This window comes from Bos taurus, chromosome 21 (assembly GCF_002263795.3).
Source record: "Bos taurus isolate L1 Dominette 01449 registration number 42190680 breed Hereford chromosome 21, ARS-UCD2.0, whole genome shotgun sequence".
NCBI lineage: Eukaryota > Metazoa > Chordata > Mammalia > Artiodactyla > Bovidae > Bos > Bos taurus.
This window is the reverse complement of record NC_037348.1, coordinates 2647394-2666456: the sequence shown is the minus strand read 5'-3', so window position 1 is coordinate 2666456 and position 19063 is coordinate 2647394. Positions and strand designations below refer to the sequence as shown.

General features: G+C 41.2%; 1 pseudogene; it reads left to right on the top strand.

The window, feature by feature from the left end:
• LOC100140958 (eukaryotic translation initiation factor 4E-like) overlaps positions 1 to 18790 on the top strand; it is a 65800-nt pseudogene extending 47010 nt beyond the window's left edge.
• The last annotated feature ends 273 nt before the right edge of the window (positions 18791 to 19063 follow it).

The following is a 19063-nucleotide window of genomic DNA, read 5'->3' as shown; positions in this document are numbered from 1 at the left end:
TGGATGACATCACCAACTCAATGGACATGAGTTTGAGTAAATCCAGGAGTTGGTGATGGACAGGGAGGCCTGGTGTGCTGCAGTCCATGGGATCACAAAGAGTCAGACTCAACAGAGTGACTGAACTGACTGACTGAGTCCTTGTGAGTCCTTGTTAGACATTTTTTGTATCTTCTTAATCTGTGCCTCCATTTTATTTATTTGTGCCTCCATTCTATTTCTGAGATTTTGGTTCATTTTTACTATCATTACTGTAAATTCTTTTTCAGGTAGACTGCCCATTTCCTCTTCATTTGTTTGGTCTCATGGATTTTTACCTTTTTCCTTCACCTGCTGCATATTTCTTTATCTTCTCATCTTGTTTAACTTACTGTTTGGGGTCTCCTTTCTGCAGGCTTCAGGGTAATAGCTCCTCTTACTTGTGGTGTTTGCCCCTAGTGAGCCTTGTGCAAGCTTCCTGGTGGGGAGAAGTCATGCCTGTGTTCCCGTGGGTAGACCTGGATCTTGTCTCTTTGTTGGGCAGTGCTGCATCCAGTGGTGTGCTTTGGGTTGGGCTGTCTATGAGCTTAGTATAGCTTTAGGCAGACTTTTTGCTAATGGGCAGGGTTGCATTCCTATTTTGCTAGTTGTTTGGTATGAGGCATCCAGCACTAGAGCTTGCTGGCTGTTGGTTGGAGCTAGGTCTTAGTATTGAGATACAGGCTTCTGGGAGAGTTCTTACCAATTAACATTCTGTGCAGTTGGGAGTTCTCTGGTGCTTCAACATTCTGGACTCAGGTCTTCCACCTTGGAGGCTCATGACTAACCCCTGGCTAGAGCACCAAGACCTTGCAAGCCACACAGCACAAAAGAAAAGGAGGAAGGGGGAAAAAAAAAAACAAGTAAATAAACAAACAAAAAAAGTGGAGAGAGAAAACCCCAGGCAAATGGTAAAAGAAAAACTAAACAGCCAAAAACACACAAAGAAATACACTCAGAAAAAGTAAGAAGAGAAAAAAAAATAAGAAAGAAAGAAAGAAAAAAGAGGAAACAAAAAAGAAGAGAGCGATCAAATCAATAAGACAGCCCAGAAAGGGAAACAAAACTAAAAGCAACTAGCAAAAACAAAAAATAAAGAGGAAATCAAACACAGAAAACAAACTAAAAAAGGGCAAAGAAAACATAAAGCAAGCAAAAATACAATGAAAAGGAAAAAATCTAAAAACAAAAGAGAGATGGAAACAAAAGGAAAAGTTACCAAACATCAAAGAAGTACAGTAAAAATAGGAAAATATAAAATATAGTTAAAATAAGATTCAAACAAAAGAAAAAAGAAAAACATGGGAAAAAGGGAATATAACCAAAAAGTACAGTAGAAATAGTAAAAGTAAAATTAAAATATATTTTAAAATTACAGCATAAGAAATAAAATGGAAATAAAATAAATATTAAAAGAATAATAAAAAGAACATCAGTAGAATGGAAGCATATATAGAGAGAGAGTAGTAGGAAGAAGAATATTTTCCTGTAGCCTCAGCTGTCAATGCCCTTACCTCCACAGTGAGCCTTACCCAGTGTGCCTACCCAGGAAGTCCTTCAGTATTTCTAGGAAGGTCTCTGGACCTGCTGTGCACAACGTGGGGCCAGCTCAGGCTCTGATCTGGCCTTATGCCAGCATGTGCTTGACTCCAAAATCTGCAATTGCCCCCAAAGTTCATAGCCTCAAATGTGAGAACACACATTTTCTAGGGTTGGGAAGATCCCCTGGAGGAGGAGGCATGGCAACCCACTCCAGTATTCTTGCCTGGAGAATCCCATGGACAGAGGAGCTTGACTGGCTGCATTCCATGGGGTCACAAAGAGCTGGACATGACAGGCTGAGCGACCAAGCACACAGCTCACAGATGTAGTTTACTAAGCCAATTGCAGAAATTTAACCTGTTGCTCCCGCAGCTGCACACGAGACTCTTCCTCTTCACTGGTCACACTTCTGGAACTCAGTTTCAGTTTTGGATCTGCCTCTGTTTGTGTGCTGTCCTCTGATGGCTGTTCTCTACCTAGATGAGAAGGTGAAAGCTGTGGTTGCCTGGGGCTCAGTGGCTCATTCAGGCCAGGCAGAGTGGGTGATATGGAAGTCCCAGTCGGAACATGTGGCGAGTGCCTGTGGTGGCAGAGGCTGTCAGGGAGTTGCTACAGCTTGAGGTGGGTCACGTGTTCTCCTGGGGGAGTCGTACCTGGGCCATAGGATGCATGGCAGTGCCAGGCTGCAGGCTTCTGGGAAGCTATGGGTGGTGACCTGTGCTTGCTCACACGTTTGTAGAAGCCGAGGCAGGTCTCCTGCCCACCTCTGAACTTGGAGATAGCAGCCAAAGTTTGTACCGCCTCTGGAGCCTATGTAGATGGTGCCCTCCCGTCTGTGAGCGCACGGAGTTAGAGGTTCCTGGGCTGGCCCACCCTTTCCATGCACCCCACGACAATGATCTCTTGCCTCTCCAGCAAGCCCAGCTTTTCCTTGGACTCCCTCAGGTGTGTTATATTAGCACCCCCAGGCTGTCTTCACAGCAGTCAATCCCCATCATCTCCCTGGGGTCTGACCTCCAAGGTCTATGCCTCAGCACCCAGCCCCCACCACCCCGGCGGGCATGCAAACAAATGTCTCATGCTGAGGGGTGTTGGTTAGCACCAACATCTAAGCAGAATTTTCTCTGCTTTGCTCTCCACATGCCTGTTGCTTCACTCCTCTGAGGCTCTGAAACTTCCCCCTGTCCCCACCAGTGAGGGGATTCACTTGTGTGCAAAAAATTTTCCTCCTTCACAGCTCCCTCCTAGAGGCACAGGTTCTGTCTGGATTCCTTTCTCTCTCTCTCTCTCTCTCTCTCTTTTATTTTATTTTTTTAAATTTCTTTACCCTACCCTGTTATGTGGAGATCATCTTACCATTTTGGCAGTCTGAGGTCTTCTGCCAGCATTCAGGGGGTGTTCTGTAGGAGCTGTTCCACATGCAGAAGTATTTTTGATGCATTTGTAGGAAGGAAGGGGATCTTCATGTCTTCTCTGCCATCCTGAGGGCCTCACTTTTGTTTATTTTATATATTGTAGTTTACATCTGTATGTTTCTATGTGACATGTGAGGTTGCAACAAGCTGACAGCTGCTTGTGAGGTGCCTGCAGCACTCACAGAAGAGAGACAGAGTTGGGCAGAAGAGAGAAAGGGACAGCCTCTGTATGGGAGGAACACAGAAGCAGAGGAGCAGACGGAGGTCAGAGGGACAGAATCTGCTTGTTTCCCAGAATCTATCCAGCTTAATTGGAAAGCAGAGCCTACATAGGGATGAACGGAGGTGGCTGGAGAATGTTCTCTCTGTGCTGATTACAAGGGTTGGAGAGGCATTGGTGAATTGGGCTGACTGCAAGGAGAGTGAATATGTTGATAGCTTCTGGGTAAGCAATTTGATCACATGTATTTAGAACTTTAATAATGTTTATACCCTCTGCCCAGGAATTACTCTCTTAGGAGTTTATTCTAATAAACATTTATTCAAATACATTTACTTGGGAAAATTATACACAGTTCAATAAGGAAAAATCTTCCAAGTTTCCAGATGAAGCGGTGCTGTGCAGCTAAAAGATTATTTTGCTTTGGAATAATAATTACAAACCTGGTAAAGAGTTAGACAGGTACACGTTCCCATGTGTCCATCAGAATCCTGATCTGTACCTGTGACCTGGGAGAATTACTGCGGGGATGCCTTTCACTGTCACTCTACTATAATGTAGCGACTGCACAGAGATGACCATGAAACTTTACATGCTTTTTTAACTGGGACTCTCTGGGAAACTGGCTCTGATTATATATAGCATCTGCCAATTTCTGTGGTGTAAATACTTCCCCTGTGGCCTATATCAAGCTACAACAGGAGGTCCCTGAAGATGGGTTTGGGCTGAGATGAGCACAGTCAGTCTCCTGAACCATCCAAGAAAACTCAGCCCACTTCTGGGGAAAACTGACACTATGTGGTGAGGACTCCACAAGGACTGTCTTTGTGTTTGGAGGTAGCTTTTTGCTCTTCCCAGTTTTGCAGGGGCCGGGGGCAGGCAGTATGACACCCACTAGGGACCATCCCTAGAGAGGGAAACCCCTGCATTTGAGGCAGTCAGGGGTTGGAGGTTCCTGCTGCTCTTTGGGGAGGGGGTGCCTCTGTGCTTGATTTCCTTGTGGGTCCAGGAGGTGCTCCTCCTTCATATGCCCCACCTCAGGGCAACAGGGCCAGCTCTGATCGCTGGCCTTGCTCCTATCCTCCCAGTCTTCCAAAGATAGCAGGGACAGGCTGACTCCTTGGGGACATTTAACAGTATACAGAACAGGAAACCGGTCCTAATGGAGAGGAAGGACAAGGAATCACAGAGCAGGGGGAAGCTGCAGGAAACACTGGGTGTTCTTGTGCCATCCTGTTGGACAGAAGTGGGATGTAGATGGCCAGGCCCAGGAATCTAAGTTATTGACAAACTTCACCATCCTGTGTTTTCAAGGGATGCAGCCACACCATGAATATGAACTAAGAGGAAACCAGAGTGACCACGTCCTTGTCTGTCCTGGTCTGTCATCCCCACTGGCTTCTGCTTCTGAGCTGCAGTCACAAAGCTCATCACAGCCTGAGCCATGAGCAGAGCACACCTGGATGGGGATCCTTCTTGGTGTGGCCAAAGTGTCTGAAGGTATTTCCAAACTCAGATTGTATTTTCACACTGCTATGATCTGAATTTTTTCTCTCCTCAAAGTTCATATGCTAAATCCAAATGCTCAAGGATGATAGCATTTGAAGGTGGTATCTTTGGGAGGTGATTAAACTATAAGGATGGAGCCTTCAGGGATGGGATTGGATTTTTATAAAAGAGGCTCCAGAGAGATGTCTCAGCCCCTCCATGTGAGGATACAGCAAGAAGGTGCAGATTATGAACCAGGATGCAGCCTCTCAGCAGACCAAGATCCCACCCACACCTTAATCTTGGACTCCCAGCCTCCAGAACCATGAGAAATAAACTTCTGTTGTTTATCAGTCATCCACTCTGTGTCATTTTGTTATAAAGCCCAAAGGGATTAAGACACAGACATTCATTTCCTCACAGGATATTTAAGCACCTACTAGGTGCTAGGCACAACTGTGGACACTTAGGATACCCCAGTTAACAGTAACAACAAAAAATAAATAAAAATTCCTACCTGTGAAGATCTATTTTTTGCAAAGAGAAGACAGACGATCAATGATGTGCTGTGTTGAAGGTGGTCAGTGCTTGAGAAATAATAGAAGCAGGGCAAGGGGATGGAAGTACAGTCTGCCCTTGGAGTCTGTGGGTTCCTGTCTGCATATTCAATCAACTTTGGATCAAAAGTATTCTGGAAAAAAAAAAAAAACTAACTGCCAGAAAGTTCCAAAAAGCAAAACTGGCCACATGTAGCAGTTATTTGCATTATATTTACAACTATTTACATAGTATTTACATTGTATCAGATGTTATAAGTAGTTATGTTGTTGCCATTCAGTCATAAGTTCAATTCAGTTCAGTGCAGTGGATCAGTTGTGTCTGACTCTTTGCCACCCCATGAATTGCAGCAGCCAGGCCTCTCTGTCCATCACCAACTCCCGGAGTTCACTCAAACTCCTGTCCATCAAATCGGTGATGCCATCCAGCCATCTCATCCTCTGTCGTCCCCTTCTCCTCCTGCCCCCAATCTCTCCCAGGATCAGGGTCTTTTCCAATGAGTCAACCCTTCACATGAGGTGGCCAGAGTACTGGAGTTTCAGCTTCAGCATCAGTCCTTCCAATGAACACCCAAGACTGAACTCCTTTAGGATGGACTGATTGGATCTCCTTACGGTCCAAGTGATTCTCAAAAGTCTTCTCCAACACCACAGTTCAAAAGCATCAATTCTTCATCTCCAACTCTGAGATCCCATGGACTGCAGAAAGCCAAGCTTCCCTGTCCTTCACTGTCTCCCAGAGTTTGCTCAGATTCAGGTCCATTGAGTCTATGACGCTATCTAACCATCTCATCCTCTGCTACCACCTTCCCCTTTTGCATTTAATCTTTCCCAGCATGAGGGTCTTTTCCAGTGAGTTGCCTCTTTGCATCAGGTGGCCAAAGGATTATTCAGGACTGATTTCCTTTAGGATTGACTGGTTTGATCTCCTTGAAGTCCAAGGGATTAAGAGTCTTCTCTGCACCACAATTCAAAGGCATCAGTTATTCCCCATTCAGCCTTCTTTATGATCCAACTCTCACATCCATACCTAACTACTGAAAAAAACACATAACTTTGACTAAACTAACCTTTCTCAGCAAAGTGATGTCTCTGCTTTTTAATATGCTGTCTAGGTTTGCCATAGCTTTCCTTCCAAGGAGCAAGCATATTTTAATTTCATGACTGCAGTCAGAGTTGCAGTGACTTTGGAACCCAAGAAAATAAAATCTGGTGCTGTTTCCATCTTTTCTCCTTCTATTTGCTGTGAAGTGATGGGACAGAAAGCCATGATCTTAGTTTTTTGAATGTAGAGTTTTAAGCCAGCTCTATCACTCTCCTCTTTCACCTTTACCAAGAAGTTCTTTAGTTCCTCTTCACTTTCTGCCATTAAAGTGGTATCATCTGCATATCTGAGATTGTTGATATTTCTCCCGGCAATCTTGATACCAGCTTGAGCTTCATCCAGCCTAGCATTTCATTTGATGTACTCTGCATACAAGTTTGGAGAAGGCAATGGCACCCCACTCCAGTACTCTTGCCTGGAAAATCCCATGGATGGAAGAGCCTGGTGGGCTGCAGTCCATGGGGTCTCTAAGAGTCGGACATGACTGAGCGACTTCACTTTCACTTTTCACTTTCATGCCTTGGAGAAGGCAATGGCAACCCACTCCAGTGTTCTTGCCTGGAGAATCCCAGGGGCAGGAGAGCCTGGTGGGCTGACATCTAAGGGGTCACACAGAGTCAGACATGACTGAAGTGACTTAGTAGCAGCAGCAGCAGCATATAAGTTAAATAAGCATGGTGACAATATACAGCACTGATATACCCTTTTCCCAATTTTGAACCAGTCCATTGTTCCATGTACAGTTCTGTTACTTCCTGACCTGCATGCAGGTTTCTCAGGAAACAGATTAGGTGGTCTGGTATTCCCATCTCTTTAGGAATTTTCCACAGTTTGTTGTGATCCACACAGTTAAAGGCTTTAGCATAGTCAATGAAGCAGAAGTAGATTTTTTTTCTTGAATTCTCTTGCTTTATGATCCAATGAATGTTGGCAATTTGATCTCTGGTTCCTCTGCTTTTTATAAACCCAACTTGTACATCTGGGATTTCTCGGTTCACGTACTGTTGAAGACTAGCTCAAAAGATTTTGAGCATAGCCCTGCTAGCATGTGAAATGAGTGCCATTGTATGGTAGTTTGAACATTCTTTTGCATTGCCCTTTTTGGGGATAGGAATGAAAACTGACCTTTTTAACCTTTTCCAGTCCCGTGGCCACTGATGAGTTTTCCAAATTTGCTGGCATATTGAGTACAGCATCATCATTTAGGATTTGAAATAGCTCAACTAGAACTCTATTACCTCCAGTAGTTTTGTTCATAGTAATGCTTCCTTAAGGCCCACTTGACTTCACACTCTGGGATGTCTGGCTTTAGGTTAGTAACTACACCATTGTGGTTATATGGGTTATTAAGACTTTTTTGTATAGTTCTTCTGTGTATTGTTACCCTCTTCTGAATCTCTTCCACTTCTGTTAAGTCCTTACTGTTTCTGTCCTTTATTGTGCCCATCCTAGATAAGTAATCTGGAGACAGTTTATAATATATGGTAGGATGTGCACAGATTACATGCAAATATCATATCATTTTATAAAAGGAGTTTGAACATGCATGGATTTTAGCATCTTTAGGAGTGAAGGTGGGTGAGACGGTTCTGTGGGTACTGAGAGATGACTGTACTTGATGGGCACCAGGGAGGAAATCCAAAACTCTCCCTTAATTTTCCCATCAACCAGCCACATAATTTAGTGAAGTAATGTGTTGGTCCAGTCAGTCTCCAGCACAGAGCCCACTGGGTCCTGTTCCCACATTCACACTCCCATGGCTGCATCCAAGTCTCACTGCTGTGGAAACTAAGTCCTCTCTAAGGGATTTACCAGCATGTCCCAATGGCACAGGTCACTAGGTCCCTGCGAGACACACTCCCTTCCTTGGTGAATGAGACAGAAATCCTGATCCTGACGGGGCTACATTTGTGGTGGAAAAATGCAAACTGTTCCAAACATGGGAGGAAGGGTTGGAGACAGCTGAAGGTTCTGGAGTGTGTGGAAGGGTATGTGGAGGGGAGGAAGGTCAAGGGAAATGCTACAGAGGAAGATGAGCCTTCCTCAGGTAGACAAGGGAGACAAGGAGCTTCCAGAAAAGGAAATACTCGAACACTTTCTCCATTCTTATCTGATCACCTGCAGATAGTCAGGTCCCCATTTACCTTGTCCACTCCCTCCTTAGTCCCTATGGGATGAGGACACAGTCAGTGCTAGGTAAATACTTATTATGAGGAAGAAGAGAAGGGAAAAACACAAGGAAACACTCCAGCTGGGAGACAGGCTAGTCTGGTAGAGCTGAGGTGGGAAAACCAAGGAAAGAGGTGAAATTAGAAATTCAGAGGAGGCAGAGGCAAGAGAAGACCTGGTGTGCTGCAGTACATGGGGTCACAGAGAGTCGGACACAACTGAGTGACTGAACTGAACTGAACTGAACTGAGAGGCAAGAGTCTGGTGTGACATAGTGAGGAACTAGGCTTCATTCTGAAGGGGTGATGGGAACTCTTAGAGTATTTTAAGAAGGAGAGAACACATGATTGGTGTTACATATTAGAAAAATTGCCCTGGAAGTGGTAGGCCAGATGGACATGGAGCAGAAAGGGTAGTTGGAGGGTTGGACTGGATATGTGCCTTCAGACCAGTTTAGAAAACTTGGGAAAGCTGGAGTGGCACGGTGCATCGAGCAGGGTGGTCAGGCCAGGTAGGCAGGGGTGGAGGGAGGGCAGGGCAGAAAGAAGGCGTGTCATGTTGCTTAAAGATGCATTATGTTTCTTCAAGAATCAAGACTGCACATTGAAAATATTTTTTTCATCCATCCTAATTGGCATTTCTCCAGTTACATTTTTTTTCAGGTCAGAAATTTGTGGTAAATTAAAGGAAAACACCAACTTAGTGTATGCAAAAAGTCCCCAACAGTGTAACAGAACTGTGTTAGATCAGTCCTGGTGAAACTGCAGAGATCTAGCCTACACTCTGCTTTGCACCCTCCCTCTCAGGCACTGCCCAAGAAGGGTGCCCCTCTGTGCTGACCATGGTGAAGGCTCAGTCCACTATAGGTTTTAATGACAGGGCTCTGGGTTAGCATCTCTTCCCATTCAGACTTGGAGTGAGAGTAGCCCTACCTTTACATACTCTAAATTCTCTTTTTGTGGTTGTTTTTCTGAGCTTCAAAATTTAACATGGGAACTTGCTTGTGAGCTTCATTTCTCTTGCTCAAATTGGATTTCTGTTCATGAAGTTCCTTTTTATATCAACAAACAGATTCCTCAGGAGGCCAAAAACAAACCTGGACTTGACTACCTAGCAATATTATGTTGACTATATGATGGTAAACGTAATCAATTTTCCTCCCAAATTTTTATTATGAAAAATTTAAACATAAAGAAGAATTGAAGGACTACTACAGTGAACATTCACATATCCACCAACAATATTCAATATTCCACACTTTGTCATGTGAACTTCTCTACCTAACCTAGCTGCACTCTTTTTGGACCTATTATAAAGTACGTTACACTACTTTACCTCTTCAGCATGCATCTCTTGGGGAAAAAAATAATTCTCCATGACTACAACAGCATCAGTTCAGTTCAGTTCAGTCACTCAGTCGTGTCCAACTCTTTGCAACCTCGTGGACTGCAGCATGCCAGGCTTCCTTGACTATCACCAACTTCCAGAACTTGCTCAAACTCATGTCCATGGAGTTGCTGATGCCATCCAACCATCTCATCCTCTGTTGTCCCCTTCTCCTCCTGCCTTCAATCTTGCCCAGCTTCAGTATCTTTTCTAAGAAGTCAGTTCTTCACATCAGGTGGGTAAAGGATTGGAGCTTCAGCTTCAACATCAGTCCTTCCAATGAATATTCAGGACTGATTTCTTTTAGGATGGATTGGTTGGATCTCCTTGCAGTTCAAGGAACTCTCAAGTCTTCTCCAACACCACAGTTCAAAAGCATCAATTCTTCAGCACTCAGCCTTCTTTATAGTCCAACTCTCACATCCATACATGACTACTGGAAAAACCATAGCTTTGATTAGACAGACCTTTGTTGGCAAAGTAATGTCTGCTTTTTAATATGCTGTCTAGGTTGGTCATAACTTTTCTTCCAAGGAGCAAGTGTCTTTCAATTTCATAGCTGCAGTCACCATCTGCAGTGATTTAGGAGATCCCCCCAACAACAACAAAAAAGATCTCTACTGTTTCCAATGTTTCCCCATCTATTTGCCATGAAATGATGGGACCAGATGCCATGATCTTAGTTTTTTTAATGTTGAGTTTTGAGTCAGCTTTTTCACTCTCCTCTTTCACTTTCATTAAGAGTTCCTCTTCACTTTCTGGCATAAAAGTAGTGTCATCTGCATATCTGAGATTATAGATATTTCTCCTGGCAATCTTGATTCCAGCTTGTGCTTCATTCAGCCTGGCATTTCAAATGATGTACTCTGCTCATAAGTTAAATAACTGCTACTGCTACTGCTAAGTCACTTCAGTCGTGTCCGACTCTGTGCGACCCCATAGACGGCAGCTCACCATTCTCCCCTGTCCCTGGGATTCTCCAGGCAAGAACACTGGAGTGGGTTGCCCTTTCCTTCTCGAATGCATGAAAGTGAAAAGTGAAAGTAAAGTCACTCAGTCATGTCTGACTTTTAGCGACCCCATGGACTGCAGCCCACCAGGCTCCTCCATCCATGGGATTTTCCAGGCAAGAGTACTGGAGTGGGGTGCCATTGCCTTCTCCAAAGTTAAATAAGCAGGGTGACAATATACAGCCTTGAAGTACTCCTTTCCCAGTTTGGAACCAATCTGTTGTTCCATGTTAAGTTCTAACTGTTCCTTCTTGACCTACATACAGATTTATCAGGAGGCAAGTAAGGTTGAAGTATTCCTTCAACAGCATAATTACACTTAACTTCAATTACACTTAACTTCAATTCCCTAATATCATCTAATATCTTCTACATATTAGCATTTACCAGTTGTCTCTAAAATGTTTTCTAATTAATGTATTTCTTTTAAATGGAGGCTAATTACTTTGCAATATTGTGGTGGTTTTGCCACACATTGACATGAATCAGCCATGGCTGTACAAGTGTCCCCCATCCCGAAACTCATCCCACCTCCCTCCCTACTCCACCCCTCTGGGTTTTCTCAGAGCACTGGCTTTCAGTGCCCTGTTTCATGCATCAAACTTTGACTGGTTATCTATTTCACATATGGTAATATACATGTTTCAATGTTATTCTCTCAAATCATCCCACCCTTGCCTTCTCCCACAGAGTCTAAAAGCCTTTTCTTTACATCTGTCTCTTTTGCTGTCTCGCATATAGGGTCATCCTTACCATCTTTTGAAATTCCCTATATATGCATTAATATACTGTATTGGTGTTTTTCTTTCTGACTTACTTCACTCTGTATAATAGGTTCTAGTTTCATCCATCTCATTAGAACTGATTCAAGTGAGTTCTTTTTAATAGCTGGGTAATATTCCATTGTGTATATGTACCACAGCTTTCTTATCCATTCCTCTGCCAATGGGCATCCAGGTTGCTTCCATGTCCAAGCTATTGTAAACAGTGCTGCCATGAACATTGGGGTACACGTGCCTCTTTCAATTCTGGTTTCCTTAGTGTGTATGCCCACCAGTGGGATTGCTGGGTCATATGGCAGTTCTATTTCCATTTTTTTAAGGAATCTCCACACTGTTCTCCATAGTGACTATACTAGTTTGCAGTCCCACCAACAGTGTAAGAGGGTTCCCTTTTCTCCACACCCTCTCCAGCATTTATTGTTTGTAGACTTTTTGATAGCAGCTATTCTGACTGGGGTGAGATGGTACCTCATTGTGATTTTGATTTGCATTTCTCTGATAATGAGTGATGTTGAGCATCTTTTCATGTGTTTGTTAGCCATCTATACGTCTTCTTTAAAGAAATGTCTGTTTAGTTCTTTGGCCCATTTTTTGATTGGGTCATTTATTTTTCTGATATTGAGCTCCATGAGATGTTTGCATATTTTTGAGATTAATTCTTTGTCAGTTGCTTCATTTGCTATTATTTTCTCCCATTTTGAATGCTGTCTTTTCACCTTGCTTATACTTTCCTTCATCATGCAAAAACTTTTAAGTTTAATTAGGTCCCATTTGTTTATTTTTGGTTTTATTTCCATTACTCTGGGAGGTGGGTCATAAAGAATCTTGCTGTGATGTATGTCAGAGAGTGTTTTGCCTATGTTTTCCTCTAGGAGTTTTATAGTTTCTGGTCTTACATTTAGATCTTTAATCCATTTTGAGTTTATTTTTGTGTATGGTGCTAGAAAGCGTTCTAGTTTCATTCTTTTACAGGTGGTTGACCAGTTTTCTCAGCACCACTTATTAAAGAGATTGTCTTTTCTTCATTGCATATTTTCCCCTCCTTTGTCAAAGATAAGGTGTCTATAGGTGCATGGATTTATCTCTGGGCTTTCTATTTTGTTCCATTGATCTATATTTCTGTCTTTGTAGCAGTACCATAGTGTCTTGATGACTGTAGCTTTGTAGTGTAGTGTGAAGTCTGACACGTTGATTCCTCTAGTTCAATTCTTCTTTCTCAATATTTCTTTGGCTATTCAAGGTTTTATGTATTTCCATACAAATTGTGAAATTATTTGTTCCAGTTCTGTGAAAAATACCATTGGTAGCTTAATAAGGATTGCATTGAATCTATGGATTGCTTTGGGTAGTATACTCATTTTCACTATATTGATTCTTCTGATCCATGAACATGGTATATAAAAGACAATAAAAGTTGTCCATTTTATTGGCATATAGTTGCTGATAGTAGTTTCTTATGATCCTTTGTATTTCTGTGTTGTCTGTTGTGATTTCTCCTTTTTCATTTCTAATTTTGTTGACTTGATTCTTCTCTCTTTTTTTGTTGATGAGTCGGCTAATAGTTTGCCTATTTTCTTTATCTTCTCAAAGAACCAGCTTTTAGTTTTGCTGATTTTTGCTACAGTCTCCTTTGTTTCTTTTTCATTTATTTCTGCTCTATGTTCTGCTCCATCTATTCGTGTCACCTTTGATTTCTCTCATCAGTGTTTTATTGTTCTCTGTATATAGGTCTTTTGTTTCTTTTGGTACATTTAGTCCTAAGTATTTTATTCTTTTTGTTGCAATGGCAAATGGGATTGTTTCCTTAATTTCTCTTTCTGTTTTCTCATTGTTAGTGTATAGGAATGCAAGGGATTTCTGTGTGTTAATTTTATATCCTGCAACTTTACTATATTCATTGATTAGTTCTAGTAATTTTCTGGTAGTGTCTTTAGGGTTTTCTATGCAAAGGATCATGTCATCTGCAAACAGGGAGAGTTTTACTTCTTCTTTTCCAATCTGGATTCCCTTTATTTCTTTTCCTTCTCTGATTGATGTTGCTAAAACTTTCAAAACTATGTTGGATAGTAGTAGTGAGTGGGCACCCTTGTCTTGTTCCTCACTTTAGGGGAAATGCTTTCAAGTTTTCACCATGGAGGATAATGTTTGCTGTGGGTTTATCATATATGGCTTTTATTATGCTGAGGTATGTTCCTTCTACACCTGCTGTCTGGAGAGTTTTTATCATAAATGGGTATTGAATTTTGTCCAAGGCTTTCTCTTCATCTATTGAGATAATCATATGGTTTTTATCTTTCAATTTGTTAATGTGGTGTATCACATTGATTGATTTGTGAATATTGAAGAATCTTTGCATGCCTGGGATAAAGCTTACTTGTTAATGATGTATGATCTTTTTAATATGATGTTGGATTCTGTTTGCTAGAATTTTGTTGAGGATTTTTGCATCTATGTTCATCAGTGATATTGGCTTGTAGTTTTCTTTTTTTGTGGCATCTTTATCTGGTTTTGGTATTAGGGTGATAGTGGCCTCATAGAATGAATTTGGCAGTTTACCTTCCTCTACAATTTTCTGGAAGAGTTTGAGTAGGATAGGTGTTAGCTCTTCTCTAAATTTTTGGTAGAATTCACCTCTGAAGCCATCTGGTCCTGGGCTTTTGTTTGTTGAAAGATTTTTGATTACAGTTTCAACTCCTGTGCTTATGATGGGTCTGTTAATACTTTCTATTTCTTTCTGGTTCAGTTTTGAAAGGTTATGCTTTTCTAAGAATTCGTCCATTTCTTTGAAGTTGTCCATTTTATTGGCATATAGTTGCTGATAGTAGTTTCTTACCATCCTTTGTATTTCTGTGTTGTCTGTTGTGGTTTCTCCTTTTTCTTTTCTAATTTTGTTGATTTGATTCTTCTCCCCTTTTTTCTTTATGAGTCTGGCTAATGGTTTGTCTATTTTCTTTATCTTCTCAAAGAACCAGCTTTTAGTTTTGCTGATTTTTGCTATAGTTTCCTTTGTTTCTTTTTCATTTGTTTCTGCTCTAATTTTTATGATTTCTTTCCTTCTACTAACCCTGAGGTTCTTCATTTCCTCTTTTCCTAGTTGGTTTAGGTTATTTATTTGTTTTCTCTCTTGTTTCTTGAGGTAAACTTGTATTGCTATGAATCCTCCCCTTAGCACTGCTTTTACTGAGTCCCATAGGCTTTGGATAGAGAAGGAAATGGCAACCCACTCCAGTATTCTTGCCTGGAGAATCCTAGGGACAGAGGAGCCTGGTGCCATCTATGGGGTCTCACAGAGTTGGACACGACTGAAGTGACTTAGCAGCAGCAGCAGCAGCACAGGTTTTGGGTTGTCATGTTTTCATTTTCATTTGTTTCTATGCAAATTTTTATTTCATTTCTGATTTCTTCCATGATTTGTTGGTTATTGAGAATTGTGTGGTATAGCCTCCATATGATTGTATTTTTAATAGTTTTTTTCTCCCGTTGCTGACATCTAATCTTACTGCATTGTGATCAGAAAAGATTCTTGAAATGATTTCAATTTTTTTGAATTTACTAAGGCTAGATTTATGGCCCAGGATGTGATCTATCCTGGAGAATGTTCCATGTGCACTTGAGAAAAGGGTGAAATTCATTGTTTTTTTTTGGGGGGGTGGGGATGACCTATAGATATCAATTAGGTCTAACTAGTCTATTGTATCATTTAAAGTTTGTGTTTCCTTGCTAATTTTCTGTTTGCTTCATCTATCCATAGGCCCAAGTGGGGTATTAAAGTCTCCCACTATTATTGTGTTACTGTTAATTTCCCCTTTCATACTTGTTAGCGTTTGCCTATGTATTGAGGTGCTCCTATGTTGGATGCATATGTATTTATAATTGTTATATCCTCTTCTTGGATTGATCCTTTGGTCATTATGTAGTGTCCTCCTTTGTCTCTTTTCATGGTCTTTACTTCAAAGTCTCTTTTATCTGATATGAGTATTGCTACTCCTGCTTTGTCTTGGTCTGCATTTGCATGAAATATGTTTTTCCAACTCTTCACTTTCAGTCTGCTATGTCTCTTGGTTTGAGGTGGGTCTCCTGTAGACAGCATATATAAGGGTCTTGTTTTTATATCCATTCAGCCAGTCTTCATCTTTTGATTGGGCTTTCAACCCATTTACATTTAAGGTAATTATTGATAAGTATAATCCCATTGCCATTTACTTTGTTGTTTTGGGTTTGAGTTTATAAAACTTTTTTTGTGTTTCCTGTCTGGAGAAGATCCTTTAGCATTTGTTGAAGAGCTGGTTTCATGATTGCTGAATTATCTCAGCTTTTGTTTGTCTTTAAAGCTTTTGGCTTCTTCATATTTGAGTGAGATCCTTGCTGGGTATAGTAATCTGGGTTGTAGGCTTTTCCCTTTCATCACTTTAAGTATGTCCTGCCATTCCCTTCTGGCTTCTTTTAATAGAAGAGCTTCTATTGAAAAATGAGCTGTTATCCGTATGGGAATCCCCTTGTATGTTATTTGCTGCTTTTAACATTTGCTCTTTGTGTTTGATCTTCATTAGTTTGATTAATGCATGTCTTGGGGTGTTTCACCTTGGGTTTAATCCTGTCTCAGACCCTCTGGGTTTCTTGGACTTGGGTGGCTGTTTCCTTCCCCATTTTAGGGAAGTTTCCAACTATTATATCCTCAAGTATTTTCTCATGCCCGTTCTTTATGTCTTCTTCTGGGACTCCTATGATTCGAATGTTGGGACATTTAACATTGTCCCAGAGGTCTCTGAGGTTGCCCTCATTTCTTTTAATTCTTTTTTTCCCCTCTCTGCTTCATTTATTTCCATCATTCTATCTTCCACCTCACTTAACCTATCTTCTGCCTCAGTTATTCTACTGTTGTTTCCCTCCAGAGTGCTTTTGATCTCAGTTATTGCATTATTCATTATTGACTGACTTTTCTTTATTTCTTCTAGGTCCTTGTTAAATATTTCTTGCATCTTCTCAATCCTTGTCTCTAATCTATTTATCTGTAACTCCATTTTGTTTGCAAGATTTTGGATCATCTGTACTATCATTATTCTGAATTCTTTTTCAGGTAGACTCCCTATCCCCTCCTCTTTGGTTTGGTTTGGTGGGCATTTATCATGTTCTTTTACCTGCCAAATATTTCTCTGACATTTCATTTTGTTTAGATTTCTGTATCTGGGGTGTCCTTTCTTTGGCTGGAAGTTCATGGTTCCTCTTTATTGTGGAGCCTGCTCCCTGTAGCTGGGGTTGGACAAAGTTTCCTGGTTAGGGGAGCTTGCATCTGTGTTCTGGTGGGTGGAGCTGGATCTCTTCTCTGAATTGCAATGAAATGTCCAGTAGTGAGTTTTGGGGTGTCTATAGCTTTGGCATGGCTTTGGGCAGCCTTTCTTTTAATGCTCAGGGTTGTGTTCCTGCTCTGCTGGAGAATTAGCTTGGTATGTCTTGCTATGGAACTTGTTGGCTCCTGGATGGAGCTTGGTTTCAGTGTAGGTATGGAGGCTTTTGGGTGAGCTTTTGTCTATTCATGTTCCCTGGAATCAGGTGTTCTCTGATGTTCTCAAGTTTTGGAATTAAGCCTTCTGCCTCTGGCTTTCAGTCTTATTCTTACAGTAGCCTCAAGGCTTATCCATCCATACAGCACAGATGATAAAACTTCTAGGTTAAAGGTGAAACAATTCTCCACAGTGAGGGCCACCCAGGGAGGTTCACAGAGTTACATGGAGAAGAGAAGAGGGAGGAAGGAGATAGAGGTGATCAGGAGAAGAGGGGGAGTCAAAAGAGGAGAGCCCAATCTAGCCAGTGATAAGTTTCCTAAGTGTTCCCCACAGCCTGGAACACCCAGTGAGATTCACGAAGTTAAGTAGAGAAGAGAAGGGGGAGAGAGGAGATAGAGGTGACTTGGGGAAGAAAAGGGAGAGTCAATAGGGGAGAGAGCAATCAAACAAATAATCATACCCCTAAGTGAAAATGGATACTGAAGATTAAATTCTTAAAGGTACAAAATTGATAACAAATACCAAAAAGCAAAGATTAAAAATCTAGAGTAGAGTTTAGGCTCTCAAAAATACAATATTAAAAATACAAAACAAAACCAACCACAAAAATTGTAAAAAAAAAAAAAAAATATATATATATATATATATATATATATATATGAAATTTACATTAAAAATAGGGTCATTTTTGGGGAGAAGCGAGGCCTATGGAGAGCTGCTGCCTGTGTGGTTGCCAGCAGGACCTGCTGGGTTTCACACGTGCCTGTCTTCCATTCATTCATCCTTTCTATTCTGTGTGCATGCCTCAGAGAATGCAAATGGGTCTAGATCTGTCTGTTCTTCTGAGTCTTTACCGTCTGGAAGATCTCACAGACACAGTTTATTGAAAATAGAAACAACTTTTCAAGTTAATTTTCCATTTGATTTTCTCTTTATCTCTTCTACTGGCTTCCCTCCCAATTTAGGAAAACACCCCTACTCCAAATCCCCCGCCTACATAGAAGAGAAAACAGAATCTAATCAGGAGGTTGCTAACCCAGAACACTATATTAAACACCCTTTACAGAACAGATGGGCACTCTGGTTTTTAAAAAATGATAAAAGCAAAACTTGGCAAGCAAACCTTTGATTAATCTCTAAGTTTGATATTGTTGATGACTTTTGGGCTCTGTACAACCACATCCAGTTGTCTAGTAATTTAATGCCTGGCTGTGACTACTCACTTTTAAAGGATGGTATTGAGTCTATGTGGGAAGATGAGAAAAACAAACGAGGAGGATGACAGCTAATTACTCTGAACAAACAGCAGAGACGAAGTGACCTCGATTGTTTTTGGCTAGAGACACTGCTGTGCCTTATTGGAGAATCTTTTGATGGCTACAGTGATGATGTATGTAGAGTTATTGTTAATGTTAGAGCTAAAGGTGATAAAATAGCAATATAGACTACTGAATGTGAAAACAGAGAAGCTGCTATACACGTAGAGAAGGTGCACAAGGAAAGGTTAGGACTTCCTCCAAAGACAGTGATTGGTTATCAGTCCTATGCAGGCACTCAGAGTGGCTCCACCATTAAAAATAGGTTTGTCATTTAAGAAGACACCTTCTAAGTATTCTCATAGGAGACTGCCTCAAGCAATTGAAATTTTGGAACCGAACCAAATCCTCTTCAAAAGAAGCGTGGACTGCATTTAAATTTGATTTCCATCTAAATGTGGCTAAGATATAAGAGAAGTCTCATTTGCCTTTGTCTTATACTTCTGTGTACATATTTTCTTCTTCTTCTTCTTCTTTTTTTTTTTTTTTTTGAGTGTCCATTATCCCAATCAAAGAATTAAGTACACATCATCCCCAGAATCCATAAATGT